General features: G+C 47.8%; 1 long non-coding RNA gene across 1 annotated transcript; it reads right to left on the bottom strand.

Annotated features, from left to right (window-relative positions):
* Window positions 1-3,662: 3,662 nt before the first annotated feature.
* On the bottom strand, window positions 3,663-6,179 carry LOC120325053. The gene is made up of 3 exons (XR_005566859.1): window positions 6,030-6,179; window positions 4,063-4,338; window positions 3,663-3,874 (listed from the first exon to the last, which is right to left on the bottom strand). It is a non-coding gene; the product is annotated as an uncharacterized LOC120325053 (long non-coding RNA).
* Between the last annotated feature and the right edge of the window lie 8,669 nt (window positions 6,180-14,848).

The following is a 14,848-nucleotide window of genomic DNA, read 5'->3' as shown; positions in this document are numbered from 1 at the left end:
CAAAACCCACCCGTGCCCTGGCCTGGTCCCACAGTGTGGGCAGAGGGGAGGGGGGGATCCTGCCCCTCTGCCCCTCAGGTAAGACCCCCCTGCAGAGCTGCTCCAGCCCTGGGAACAGCACAGGGAGGACATGGAGCTGCTGGAGAGAGTCCAGAGGAGGCACCAAGAGGATCAGAGGGATGGAGCAGCTCTGCTGGGAGGAAAGGATGGGAGAGCTGGGATTGTTCAGCCTGGAGAGGAGAAGCTTTGGGGTGACCTGACTGAGGCCTTTCAGTGCCTGAAGGAGCACAGGAAAGATGGAGAGAGACTATTTCCAGGGGCTGGAGTGACAGGAGAAAGGGGAATTACTTCACACTGACAGAGGGCAGGTTGAGATGAGATATTAGGAAGAAATTCTTCCCCGTGAGGGTGGGGAGGCCCTGGCACAGGTTGCCCAGAGAAGCTGTGGCTGCCCCTGAATCCCTGGAAGTGTCCAAGGCCAGGTTGGATGGGGCTTGGAGCAACCTGGGCTAGTGGAAGGTGTCCCTGCCCATGGCAGGGGGTGGGAACGAGATGATCTTTAAGGTCCCTTCCAAATCAAACCATTCCATGATTCTATGATTTTTTGATCCTCACTGATGCTCAGGAGATGAAGATACAAATCCAAGCTGTCCCACAGTCTCCCTGTAGTGTGAGCAGAGTAAGAACCAGTGCCAGGAGATGGTACAGTCCACACTAAAGTAGGTGTCCAAGGTGGAAACATTTTCCTCCTCATTATGAACAGAAAGCTGTGATTTAGAATCGACATCTGCACAAGACTTTCACCTGCAGCAGCAGGAGAGACAAGTCCCACCTTCACCTCAGTCTCCCTGAGCTCATCTGCTGGGAAAATCCTTCTAGTTCTCCACCATGGGTGACATCCTGGCTCTGGGTGAGGATAAGTGTAGTTGGATTTAGGACAAACAACCTCCTCACAGGTGACAGCAAGACCCTCTCAGGAAAGTCCAGACCCCTGGAGCAGTGCTAGGAAGAAGGTAAGACTCAGAGAAGAGTTTTGAGCTGACCACAGCAAGCCTGACCTCCACAGCAGGTTGACTGATCTTCGTTAAAGGCATCAGTGACCTGATTTTCTCCTCAGGATTTTTTCCCCAATCCTTAGCCAAGTGAAGGACATATAGTTGTTTAGACCTTGGTGAAACTGTGGGAAGGCAGATGAACCCCCAGCAGCCCTGTGCAACAACGTGCATTTCTACATCAATCCGTTTTTTTTTTTTGACGTGCTGATTTTCTGGCAATATGTTAAACAGCAAAGTTAATCAGACCTTTCCATCTCTCTAACCAGCTTTAAGGGATTTGTAATATTATACTCAGTTACTGGAGAGCACAAGGAAATTGTTTGTCTGATTATGAATCTGTTATTTATTGTGTATTAAAAGCACGATCGCCTAATGCAGGATATTTTCTCCCAGTTCTAGGGAGGTGGGAGGGGAAATCCACAGTCCCATCCCACCAAATGACATAAACCCTCTCTGATCTCACAAGTCACCTCCCGAATACTAAAGAGCTGGGACATAAAAGCTTTTAAAGAATATAGTTTCCAATTAGGTCATTGGTTTCAAACACAGGGAGCACTAAATTAGTAACATTTGGTGGTAAATTTCTTTGAAGTTCTCATTAATCTTGGTCTTGGATTTGAACTGTTCTTGGCCATGTTCCTCATAGAATTTGGATCCCAGTTATGTCAAAACAACTGATTAGCCCCCACAGTTTGAAGGCAGGGGGGATTAGGTAGGGCTGGGTGTTGGGTTTCATGAAAGGCCTATTTACCTCGGCGTCGAGCATGACCAAACGGGAGGGCAGCCAGCAGGGGCGACGTGCTGGAAGGGTTCCAGCCCTCCTGTCTCATTAGAGATCCCCAAATGGGAGAGATGGATTTGTGAGAGCAGCCACTGTTCAGAGGCAGCTGCCCACAGGGCCCAGGCGAGGGCTGAGGGTTTCCCTTGACCTGTGGTGGCTCTTCTGCATAACAAGGCTGCCCAACTCTGCAGCTCCTGGGAAGTCAGTGGAAAGGAAGGAATGCTCTCAAGGAGCATCTTCAGGTGGTGTCCTTTCTTCTCCGTGAATGGCCTAAAGCAAACTTCCCCCCAGAATCAATTGAACTCTTTCCATCTGTTCCAACACATTCAAAACCAGGCTCCTGAACAGCTCAGAACCACCAAAAAGCAAGGACTGCTAAGCAACTCAATGGGACGCTCTCATGCAGCCTCTATCTGAGGAGCAATAAGTTTAATTTGTGACCTAATGAACCATAACCCAGAGGAGAAAATGCACAGTGAGCCGTGGCAGTGGTGATGCTTGGGAAGTTCTCAACAGGATGTGCTGCAGAGAATCAAACCCGGGGCACACTCACACCCACGGAGCACATCTCCTTCCTGAGGCTCCAATCAGTCACAGAATGAAGGCACTGGGAGGCCTTTCCTGGAGATCACAGCCCAGCAGCAGAGACCTGACGAGCAGAAGGCTCAGAAGCTGCATGAAGAAAAGTGCTGTGTCCCACTGGAGCACGAAAGGACTGAGAGACAAGCTCCTGTCAGCGCCCAGGGGACACCTGATCCCCAGCCAGGACAGAGTGCCAGCCCTGCAGGGTGCAAGGCCAGCCTTATTTACAGGTCAGGTGGATTCAGGCAGGCTTGGCACAGCTTCAAGCCTCTTGTCATCTCTTGCACTTAACACTTAACTTCTGTGGCACCAGGATGGGCAGCAACAGCATTTCTGGGTGGTGGAGCTGTGTGAGACAGGAACCAGCCTTCCCAGGGCTCTCTGTGGGGAGTGCTGCTCCTGCCTGTGCTGGGAAATTGCCCTGGGGGGAAACAGCTCATGAGGAAACTGCAACTGGTGCAGCAGCAGGGCCTGAGGACACCAGTACAGTGCTCAGTCACAACAACGTGGTATAAAAGTGTTAAACCCATCTGTTCCTTGACAGGAAAAACAATCCTCCTGTTGTGCTTTAATTTGAGAAAATTACTGTTCCAGGGCTTATTTTATATAAAAATCTTGCTTCAATCTCTAGACAACCTATTTTGAACACATCAATGATCACAAAGTCTTCTCTTACACCAAAAGGCAGTGAATGTCTTGTTCCCACCAACCCTGATAAACACATCCAGCTTTCAGCCTTAATCCAACCTCACTGGTTTTAGCAGGAGCTCTTCCCATCAATAATCTGTACATATGTAGAGGTGTTTGCAGGATCGTGGCCACGCAATTAATAAGGAACTGACTTTAATAACCCTAATTAGGGTCATTCCCCAGTAGTGTGAAAATAGCACTGATTGGCTGGGGAGGGAGAAATCACAAGTACTTTCCCACAAGTTGGTGACCTCAGGGTAGAACTTCAGAAATCTCTCCCATAAAACTGGAAAACCCAGTTAGCTGCATTTTGATGGAGCCATTGGAAAATACTTTCTTTCTTTCTTTCTTTCTTTTTTTTTTTTTTTTTTTTTTTTCAGCAGAACATTTTGGCTCATAACCATTTCTTCCACAGTTTGGAGCTCAGCAATGTCCCTCATACATAATGATGTCAAAGCATGGAAAAAAAATAGCCAAGAGGAGGAGAAAGGGTGTGCAAGAGCCCTTTTGGAAGGATTCTATTCTGAAGAAAGAGAGCTTTTTAGGGTATTTAATAAAAGTTACACAGGCAAAAAGAGAAGTGTGTTGTGGTGCTCGTTGTCTTGTTTTCTTCAGGAATACAAGCTGCAGCTGGAGGGCAGGTGGCACAAACCCAGTTCATTTATCTGCTGGCTTTGGGAGCTTGTTTTGACCCCATTAATGAAGTTCATCTCAACAGAGCAGAGCCGTTTCCTCCACTTGTCCTCATCTCTCCAGCTCCCAGGACCTGCCATAGAATCCTAGAATGGCTTTGGTTGGAAGGGACCTTAAAGGCCACCTTGTTCCAACTCCCCTGCCACGGGCAGGGACACCTTCCACCAGAACAGGTTGCTCCAAGCCCTTCCTGACCTGTCCCCAAAACAAACCAACCCCCCCAAACCCAGGAGGTGCTGTGGCCTCTCCAGCACTGCCCACCTTGCCCCCAGCACGTGGCCAAATCTTCAGCGAGTCCAAAGCCCTTGAGCTGTCCCTGAGCATTCCAACAGTGATTTGGAAGCTGAGTGGTTTCTCTGTGTCCTTTCCCGAGGTGGAAACCTCCTCCTTGACCCAGAGATGCTGCAGTGCTTCCATCCTGGTGGGGCAGAGTGGGCGGCACACGCTCCAGCTCCACAGGAGAGGGAAGGTGGGAGTTTTCCAGGGTAAAGCATTTCCTCTGGTTCCCATCCAGTCGACAACAGCTTCTCATCTGGCCTGTTGTGAAACCACTATTTCAGCACAATTTACAGCCTTTTGGGGAAGGGAGAACTCGGTTATTTAGTAACTTCCCTGCCCGCCCTCAGGAAGGTCAGATCCTTCTGTTCCCTGCCAGAACAGTGAAAGCTGTAAAATACAGGAGGGGAAACGTGCTGGGAGCTTGTACTTCCAGTGCAGTGCACCTGGATAACCCTGCAAACAACCCTACAGTGCAGGGAGGTCAGGCATGGATGGGATTGGGGCATCAGAGCAGGTCCAGCAGTGCTGGGGCAGCTCAGGAGTTCAGTGCTGCAACACAAAGTACGGGGTTGATGCACCTTACCAAGGTTTGGGTAAAATCTGCTGCTTAAAACCAAGCACCAGGAGGGGCTGAACCCCATTAATTTCCCCTTAGTAGCCTTTTTCCTGCTAGGAGATGGAAAATAGGTGCAGGTTTTCTTCCCCACAGCTGCTGGCACCTCTGGAGCACAGTGTGGGACTCAGCTTTGCTCCCAGGCTCTTGTCAGCAGCTGCCTCAGCTTGCAGGGCACTGCAAAGCTTGTATGGGCTCAGAGCAGGGCAGGAAAACCCAGGGTTAAGGCAGGAATGAGCCTAATTTGCCAAGGAGCTTCCCCACCCTGACAACATTTATTATTTTTTAAAATTATAAGAGGGGGGAAAAAAAGTTAGTGACATTATTTCTATGCTGCCTTGTGTCCAAAGTTTTGTGGAGATTTAATTGTTGTTATTTTCCACACCTCAGGCAGGTTCACACGACACAGACCCAACGGGGAGGGAGAAGCCAGTTGAACACACCACTAATTGTTGCACCGAGTTTTCCCATGAACCTCACTCAATTCCCAACCAGGGGTTTGGGGAACAAAGGTTTAAAAATCCTCCGGGCTCAAAAAATTCCCAAGGAAGAGAAGGAGACATCTTCCATTGTTGCCACACATTTGTTAACATTTCATTTCACCAGAAATCAATACAGCCCAAACATTTCTGCCAAAAGCACAAAGGAACAATGGTTCAAGGGCTGCAGAACACGGAGATTTTTTTTTTATCACCTCACCGAGGTATAAAACAAACACTTTCCCTCTGCCTCCCTGTTTATTCTCAACAATATTTGTCCAAGAAGAGCTGAAACTTATCTCCAGGAAGTTTGCAGAGGAAAGATAGTGGGTGAACAGAGAATCAAGATCAGCATTTTGAACAGCCCAGGCGGGGATGGCAAAGCAGCAGTTCCCAACATCATCTTCACCTCATCTTGCTTGTTCAGCCTGACAATCAACAACTTATTATGCAGCCCCAGCGTTCCTCTGCAATTTAAACAAGGTGTGGGTGATGGTGTGTGATCTCCAAGGTCACTTGCTGCACAGCTGTCTTTAGCCCAGTGGTCTCCAGCTATTGAGGAATAAAAAAGACAATTTCACCAAAGCAAATTACATCCTGGAAGTGTAGCACACTGCAGCAAGTGCACTGGGAATTATCAGATGGGAGATCTTGGAGATCCAGCTTGGAATACCTTAACTTTTCTGTGTATAAAGGAGGTTTCTGGGATCCAGAAACATTCCAGTGGAGCCCTCAAAGAAAGAGTTTTCCCCCTTCATTTGTCTCCAGGTACATGGATTCATAATTATAGCAATCTCTTCCCATTATGCCTGGATACATCAGCGTGTTTGGAGTGTATTTCCTTGGATGTTCTTTACCTTGAAAGAATTCCTCTCTGCCCGACAGGGAAATATTACATTCTGCACATTAAAAGCTCCTTTAACCTATCATGAAATTTCCATTCTTTCTTTTCCCATGCTCTTATCTGAAGAGAATCTTTTTCTTCCTCCATTCAGCAACTGGCTCCTGTCTGCTTTAGCCAGTACTTGCCTGGGGCACCCCAGTAATTCCTGTGATGATTAACCCCTGTCACCAAGGCCGGGCTTCGACATCACAGAACCAGCAGGTTCCTTTTGGGAACAGATGGATTTATATATTAAGATTTAACCAGTGTTGGCAAATGCCACGTGGTGTGTATTTGCCAAGCCCTCAGGAAGGATTTTCTCACCTCATAGCGAGACAAACCAAAGTTTGGGAAAAGTAAGAACATTTGGCAGTGCATATTCCAGTCAACTGGAAGTGATTGCTTGGAGGGATTGGTGGTCACACAGATGGTGACAAGATGATGTAGGACCATGTGTTCACTGGAACATCAAGGTGGTGAAAAGACTGGGGCTGGAGGAGGAACACATTTAAATTTACCTGCCAGTAACTCCCAATGGGCAACTTTTGATGCCTTTCCCCATTTCATAATGACTCCACACAGAACGACTTGCAAATTTATCATATTCTTAATTCCTATCAAAGTCCCTATCCTACCAGCTCTGCTTTGCACATAAATCTAACACATCCCAAGCCAGGACTGTGTCACTGACTCGACTGGAGGTGGCAGAACCAGCCCCAGAGCAGGGTGTGCTCCTGGGCTGGGTGAGCAGCATCCCAGGCAGCCTCACACAGAGTGTCTGGGCAGCATTCAGATTCGAAGGGCTTGCATTCATTAACATGCCAATTCCTTGTTTAAGATGAAAAGGGGAGGAAATCTTTCAAATAAGCTTGTAAATAAGATATTCTTTATCCTTAGTAGAATGACAGCTTTTGTATGTTAAGTGTATTCCTTCTGGCTACAGCGCACACGCAAAGAATTTTTGAGCAGCATAATGTCGTGTGTGCAGGTTGCTAACCTGGGAAAGAAACCCCCTAAAACAAAGGCTAACATCGAGGACAGACCCCAAAAACTGAGCTAGCTGTGGTCAGCAAACTCCTCAGTCTTGCAAAGCCTTGCACTTCAGTCAGCTCTTCTTAGAATCCAAGGGAGTGGAACCACTTGTCTTTTCAGTGTTCACCACAGACACACGGGCTAAATTTAAAGTGACAAAAGGATTTTAGTTGTGCTTTTTTGGAGACATGGTCAGGACCACAATATCTACTGAACTGGACTGGTCTTCAGGTGTTTTTTCCCAAAGGATATAACCCTACCAAAAGACCTCCTTAACTTCCAGCAGCAGGAAAGCTCTGAGGTTTCCCCATCATTTCCATGAAAACTATGTGTCAGTTTTCCAAAAGAGATATTATCACAGCTGGAAACACCACAGCTGGAAACACCACAGCTGGAAACACCACAGCTGGAAACACCACAGCTGCTCCCTCCAAAAACCTGTGTTGGAACCTAAACCAGCCTCACCAGAACTTTACCAGTTACACCTAAAACAACCTCAGGGGTGGAAAAAGTGGTATGGAGGGAACCAGCTGGGCCTGAAGGATGGCTGTGACTGGGACAGGGTGGACCAGGACATCATCCCAGCCTGGCTGCAGGCACAGCTGTGTCACTGAGGACTCCAGGAGTAGCTGCTCTCCCCCCACAGATTACCCTGGTGCTATTTTGGGGCTGAGCAATCCCATTGCTGGGGTACATCACACGCCATGGTGCCTTCTCTGAAAAACCTTGACACTTTCACGGAACTCCAAGCACTGAAAAACAGTTGTGTGATATCCCTGCAGTGCTTCCCAGGGTGGCTACAAAATTCCAATGTGGCAGTCTTCAAGTCTGCCAACATTTTTTGCTCAGAGGCACAACCTCAGAGCATCCCCCTTCGGTAGGAAAAGCCAGAACAATGGTTTTATATTAATTTGGAGATTAAGTCGTTTTGTTTATCACAATCTCCTCGAGGTGACACCCGTAGGATGTGCTGTGGTGACCACAGACCTCTGGCCATGCTCCACCAGGATAAAAGCCACTGGGATCTAATGTCCCTCTTGACTGACCTTAAACCTCGAGAGGCAGCTGACCAGCAGGAAACACTTGGTTCAGGCATGTCACAGTGATTTAGATTATCCTAAAAAGACCCTAAATCTTCATGTGTTGCCCAATTTTATGGTGTCAACTGTCCCAGAAAGATTCAAACACCCCAAGGCTGGGAACGGGACCAATTTACCCAGAGCTCACAGACACGAGATTAAAGCCTAAAACATTAAGAGCCTTCTGGGGTTTGGGTTTCCCCCCCACTTCCTCTCTTGCTGGAATCAGGAAGTGCAAAGAAGCAACTGTGAAAATAAAACTCAGTTCTTTTTCAGAAAGTTACTTGAACTTTCTGAACCTTGTGTTCATTCCCATTGAGGGCAAAGATCCAAGATAGTTATTCCTGTGCTTAAACCAGGTTCAGTCATCCTTAGTAATTAAGGGCACTAGATCAAAAATTAATTTTATTGTACCAGTAACACAACCACAATGGATCTTCATAAAATTTAACCACACGGAGAAGTGGGTTGCCTGAGATCTGCCAGTCAAGCAGGCTTTATTGCATTTAAATATAGAACCATGAAAAATAAATTAAGAATGGGGATGACCCTTTGTCTACCTAGAGGCCCAGGAAAGATGTTTGCCTCTGATACAGTCTGAAAATTAGCATTTTATAGGGCCTGGGATGCTGCCTGACACACAAAATACTTTAAAATTCTGTAAATAATGTAAGTAAATTAACAAGAGATAGTGACTGCAATGAATAAAACATAAGTTAAGTACCTTTCCCTTTCCTCTGAAGCCCAGAGAAAAAAGTGACTAGATTCAGCTCTTTGGGGGAAAAAAATTGCAAGTACTTGTAGTGTTTGGTCAGAGAACACACAGATAATTCAGAGAAACGCTGAAAAGTCAGGCTGAAGCATCTTCTATTTAACCATGGAAAAGCCAGGCTTTTGTGGCAAAGACAAGTCCCTTGGGTTGAGTTTTAGCCTTGTCAGGGACAGTCCAACACCCACCAAGTGCTTGGGAAGATCATCAGGGATGAGCCTTCCCCTTCCTCACTGCCCCTGACCCCCTCACACCCAGCAGGCTCCTCAGAGGAGGGTCAGCACAGCTCAGGGGGGACTTTTTCCTTCCAGCAAGGGCTGCTGAGCCCTGCCAAAAACTCTTCTGCCCTCCCCAAAGCTCAGAGAGCCCAGGAAGAACAGGGAAGCCCAAGTTCAGTGCTGTGAGTTGTGAATGTAGCAAATGCATGAAAAACACGACCCTCACCAGCCCCAAAACACTTCCCACACTGGCACAGGGCTCTTCCTGCTTCCTTAAGCCCAGCTGAAAGCCTGGGCACACCTGAGCAGCCCTAGAATGTCTCTGTCAGCAAGGCAGCATGTGGCTGTCATGTGGATTTATCCGGGGACAGAAATGAGCTCGGACCTCCTCCTTTAACATCAGTGTTTCAACGGGGTTGCCCCATTCTTTGCACACCCTTTAAATCAGAGAAAAGTGCCAAGGGGATTTGATACCACCCTGGACAAGAAAATCAGTCACCCACCTGTGAAAAAACCCACATGTCCCAAAGGGGAGCTCTGAGGTCAAAGTCACTACAGCTGGTGAGGGCACCTGCTTGACACAGCACCTGCTTTCACATTTACAGTTTGGATCCGGACTTGAAGCCCTAAAATGACAGCCCTGGTTAGGGCAGAGCAGGGATCCTGCAGCAGCATGCAGGCTCAGAGGCACGAGCCTTATCAGATGGGCTGGAAATACGACAGCAAGAGCCTCTCCCCGGATGTTTGGGCTTGTGATCCGGGATGAACACCTGGAAGCCAAGAGGAGCCTGGAACAGATTAAGGGAATTGGCCAGACTTTCTCATCCTGTTAACATGCTGCAGGCCTCCTTTGTGCTTTGGGCAGGGATTCAGAGTGGTTCTTTATTTGATTCAAACCAGATAGACCATCACAAATCCAAGACTCCTGCTCGTATCAGCGTCACCCAGACACTGTCCCTGCAGAAAAGGGCCTTTGTGACAAGAGCATCTCTGACAAAGTCAAACAGCACACACAGACCAGGGTTTGGCTGCAGGCAAGACCTAGCAGAATATTCCACTTTGTCTCTCTTTTTCCACCTTTCATCCTCTTTGCTCACTCCTCCACACTGAGTTTCACTGCCCCAAATCACAGGAAGATTCAAACCATGGCAGCTTCCAAACCTTGCAGCAGGAAGCTCAGCTGTAACCTCCCCAAGGACAAACACTGAGATCATCTCTTTGGAGAGCCTGAACCACAGTCATGACGTGCCATGGCTGGGATGTGACTGGGGCACAGTGTCCCACCACCCCAGACAACAGCTCCTGTTCATTTTCCTCCTGGACAGCAACACTCTTGTCTCATATTCATGGGGGTGACTCAGAGGCCCCACAGAGGTCTCGTTTCTGCAGCCACCTCATGCCTTCAGGAGATGTGAAGCCAGGACAAGTACACCCAGATGACTCCAGTGGGGACACACACACACACGCTCTGTCCTCTGACCCACATCCCTCTTTCACCCAGCACTCACAACAACTTTCTCTCAGGGATCACAGTGTCTTACATGGAGGGGCTGGAGCAGGTCCAGAGAAGGGCAACGGGGCTGGGGAAGGGTCTGGAGCACAAGTGCTGTGAGGAGAGGCTGAGGGAGCTGGGGGGGCTCAGCCTGGAGAGGAGGAGGCTCAGGGGAGACCTTCTCACTCTCTGCAACTCCCTGACAGGAGGGGGCAGCCGGGGGGGGTCGGGCTCTGCTGCCAGGAACCAGCAGTAGGACAAGAGGGCACAGCCTTGAGCTGTACCAGGGCAGGTTTAGGTTGGACATGGGGAAGAAGTTCTTCCCAGAGAGAGGGATCAGCCCTTGGAATGGGCTGCCCAGGGAGGGGGTGCAGTCCCCGTCCCTGGAGGTGTTTGAGGACAAGACTGGATGTGGCATCAGTGCCATAATCTGGGAACCACAGTGGGGTTGGATCAAGGGTTGGACTTGATGATCTCAGAGGTCTTTTCCAACGCCGTTGATTCCATGATTCTGTGATAATTTAATTTAAATTTAGTTGAGTGGCAATGTCCAACCAAGAAAGGTATGACATGGACCCGAGACAGCAACACCACAGGCATGAAACAAGGTCTCTGCTGCTCCTGGCCCAAGTGGTTTCGTGGCCAGGGAAGTCCCAGCATGACTGTTTGCATTTGCAGGTAGCAAATAAAAGCCAAATGCTCCAAGAGAAAGGCAGCTTCTTCTCCTGCCCCTTCTCCTGCCAAGGGCCCGACATCTCATCGATCATTTCCACATGGTCCATGCTGACAACATAAAACATTTTCTGTGCAGGAAGGAAACTGCTGACACCAATTACCAAACCAAGAAAAGGGAAGGATTTTATCAAGTGCCATTGCTGGCAGATCTGCCTGTGTGTAAGGCCTTCCAGTGAAGATATAAATCATCAGATAAATGGTTTGGAGTGAGGCATATGGCCCTACTATGCTGCTAGAAGAGAGCTTGGCTCCCAGATGAGGGAAATAGTCCTGCCCTGCTTCCAGGAAAGCCCAGTTAGTGCCCTCTCGAGTCTCTGCACAGCCAGCTTGAAGCAGGAAAAAATTGTGTTCTGTCCCAAGTGCTGTCATTTATTCATTTTATGATCTTGGGCAAGGTACAGCCCCATTTTTGCCTCAGTTTCTCTAATTCAAATTGGAAGTGAACCCAGCCAACTTCTGAAAACTGCTTTAATACTCATGGGAAAATAAAAAAAACCTCGAACATAAAAAAACCCCACCAACCAACCAACCAACCAAACAAAAAACCCCAAAAACGCCCAAACACTAGAAGACAAAAACCCAAACAAAAAAAATAAACAAAAAACTAACAAACAAAAATCAAACAAAAATCAAACAAACACAAACAAACAAACAAACAAAAATCCCAAGGAATGGTCTTACAGACTCATCAGGATGAGGAACCAACAACTATTTCTTTCCTTTGCAACAGCAGAAATTTCCAGTAAAGACACTCTGTGGGTTCAGGCTCTTGCAGCTGCTGATGGGAACACACAAGAAGTGTGGATTTCCCTGTTTGATGATTTTGGTAAAAGTTGTCCCTGCCTGGGGGCTTTTCACTCAGAGGACACCAGGATTTAAAGTTCATTGTTCTACAAGCAGACAGAATGTTTTTTTTTGCTGTTAAAACCATTTTCCACTGAGAACTGCCCGAATAATTTCCCTTCTCTACCCCCCTTCCTATTCCCTGGCCCTTGTACACCAATGCTGTCGACTGAGATGTAGATTTGTTTAAATGCTACTGAAAGCCAGCAAGAAAAATCTATCTGTCAGCATTCTGTCTGTCTATCAGTTTTTTTGGAAAGAAAAGTCCAGTTTTCTTTCAGCCAGCCCACAGCTCCCTCACTGGGCCAGGAAACCTGGGGCTGCTCCTGGTTCTCAGCTTCACTTCAACATCTCAGTCTTTGAGAGAGGATTTGTAGCCACAAAAGCCCCTGCCATGCTCATGGTGCTTTTCTGGAAGACAGAGGGTCCCAGTGAACTTTAGACATAGAATCCCAGAGTGGTTTGGGGTTGGGAGGGACCTTAAAGACCATCTCACTCCATGGGCAGGGACATCTTCCACTAGACCAGGTCGCTCAAATGTAAGTGTGGGTTGTTGGGCCAGTGCTCTGGGGGAAATTGCCATTAAATCCAAGCTGAATTTTACTATTCCAGGTTCAGGACTGGCCTGGACACTGGCTGGGCAGCCCAGGGTCATCTGCTGGCACACACATTGATGCTCCAAGGCAGGCAGAGCTGAAGGGGCTGCTCGGTGTTCCCTGATTTACTATTCCTGCGGCACAGTTTATACCCAGAGCTGCTCCTGGAGGACACCTGGACTTCAGGCACACATGAGGAGCACCTGATGCTGTCAAAGGGACAGCAGGAGCTGTGCTGTGAGACACGAGGTGCAGGATGGTGCATAGGATAGAATTAATCAGTTTGCTCTGACAAAGAAATTCTCCTTGCTGGGAGGAAAACAGCTCTGCCCGTGTGATGAAAAATTAAAGAACCCCCCAGCCTGGTGCTTTCCTCCTGAGGGGACTTAAAGCAGCAGCCTGAAGAGAGAGGCAGAGTTTTCCCTTTACATATCAATGCAGATACTCTGCCCATCTCAGTGAGTTTCCTAAACACATTGCTCTCCTTGTTCCCCTAAAATCCAGGGGGATGCTCATCCCTTCCCCTCTCCAGAAGAGAATCAACTAAAAGAGGAAGAAATCTTGCTTTTCAGTGAATATTTTGCTGAGGCTGAACTCTTGGAGCTGCACCACCCCAGACTGAGCCAACCCAGCATCTCCCTCGTGCAACATGAGCATTTGCTACTCAGATTTTGGAGGGAAGAGGCTGAATTTGGGCGTTTACTGCCCTGTAAACCAGCAGACTCCCTGACCAAGGAGACTGTGTGGCTACCAAAAAGAGAAACAGCTCCTTTTCTTTGGAATTTCACCCCTTTCCTTTGGGATTTCATCCCTTTCCCAAGCTCAAGGGACAGGAGTATCACCCTCCTCACAACTCAGGGATAAAACAGGGATGATGGAGAGGTCACCCAGGGTGGGCACTCGTGGTGGCATCACATGGGCAGTGCAGTGGCTGTGCCCTCCTGTCCCATCTGCCCCTTTCCAGTGGGAGACCTGGCTGTTCTCCCTTCAGTCCTGGAACACAGAGAAACCAGGGAGGGAATTTGGGATGAGGGTCCCACTGTCCCTGCTCCACTAACCACCCCTAAACCCCTGAGCAAACCCAGGGGCTCCAGCAGACAGAGGTGGGGCAGCAGCAGCGCCCACAGAACAAGGGGGGCTTTATCCAAACATCTGCACCTCTGCTCCCAAACACAAACAAAGGCACAAGCTTTCCATTTTCTTCTTTTATTACCCACCTTAAAAAAAAAAAAAAAAACAACCCTAAAACAAAACACTGGTCAGCCACAGGATTCCTGTTTTTATGGAGCCCATCCTGCCACGCTATTGCTCCACAAGGACATTATTAATGCCATTTACAGCTCAGCTAATAACCCAGCTTTCCCCTCCGTGTGGAGGAGCCATTCCAAAGGTGATCCCAGCAAAACCTCCTCCTGCCTGGCTGCAGCACTCCCTCTGCATCCTGGCTGTAAAATCAAATTAAATAAAAGATCCCATTTCACCAAGGGCCTAATAGTAATTTGTGTAACATTTCCATTATACAGTGCTGCCTACAGAAAACATGCACTGGAGCACTTTGACGATTTAACAGGGAACATTCCAATAGGAAACATTATTAGATTTTCCTATTAAGCTGCTCAGGGCACACGCTCGCTTAATAGACGTTAATTACATTAGCAAGGCTGCAAATTCAGTCCTGGTGGAATCCAAGAGACTTTTTGCAAAATTGACTCAGTCCTGGAATTTCTGTAGGGACAAAAGGTAAGAAAAAAAAAACAACCCCAACACGCACATAGAAAATTGGAACAAAGCCACCGTGTCACCACTTCCTCGGCAGTGGCTCTAAAACACTTTAATGTGCTGGTGTGTTTTGCTTTCACATTTCCAGAGTGGAATTTTCACAAATTTCCCAGCTTGGCAAAATAATGGGAGACAGCTCATAATATTTGAATAATGGAATTTTTCAATTCTTTTTTTTTTTTTTTTTTTTTTTTGCCTGTGGAAAGAATGGTTGAAACAGCAAAAAGGCTGAATACTTCAGTTCAGTCTC

Source organism: Pipra filicauda, unplaced genomic scaffold (assembly GCF_003945595.2).
Source record: "Pipra filicauda isolate LSUMZ 115617 unplaced genomic scaffold, ASM394559v2 scaffold80_size11013439_pilon, whole genome shotgun sequence".
In the NCBI taxonomy this organism is placed as follows: Eukaryota; Metazoa; Chordata; class Aves; order Passeriformes; family Pipridae; genus Pipra; species Pipra filicauda.
This window is presented reverse-complemented; position numbering and strand designations above follow the sequence as displayed.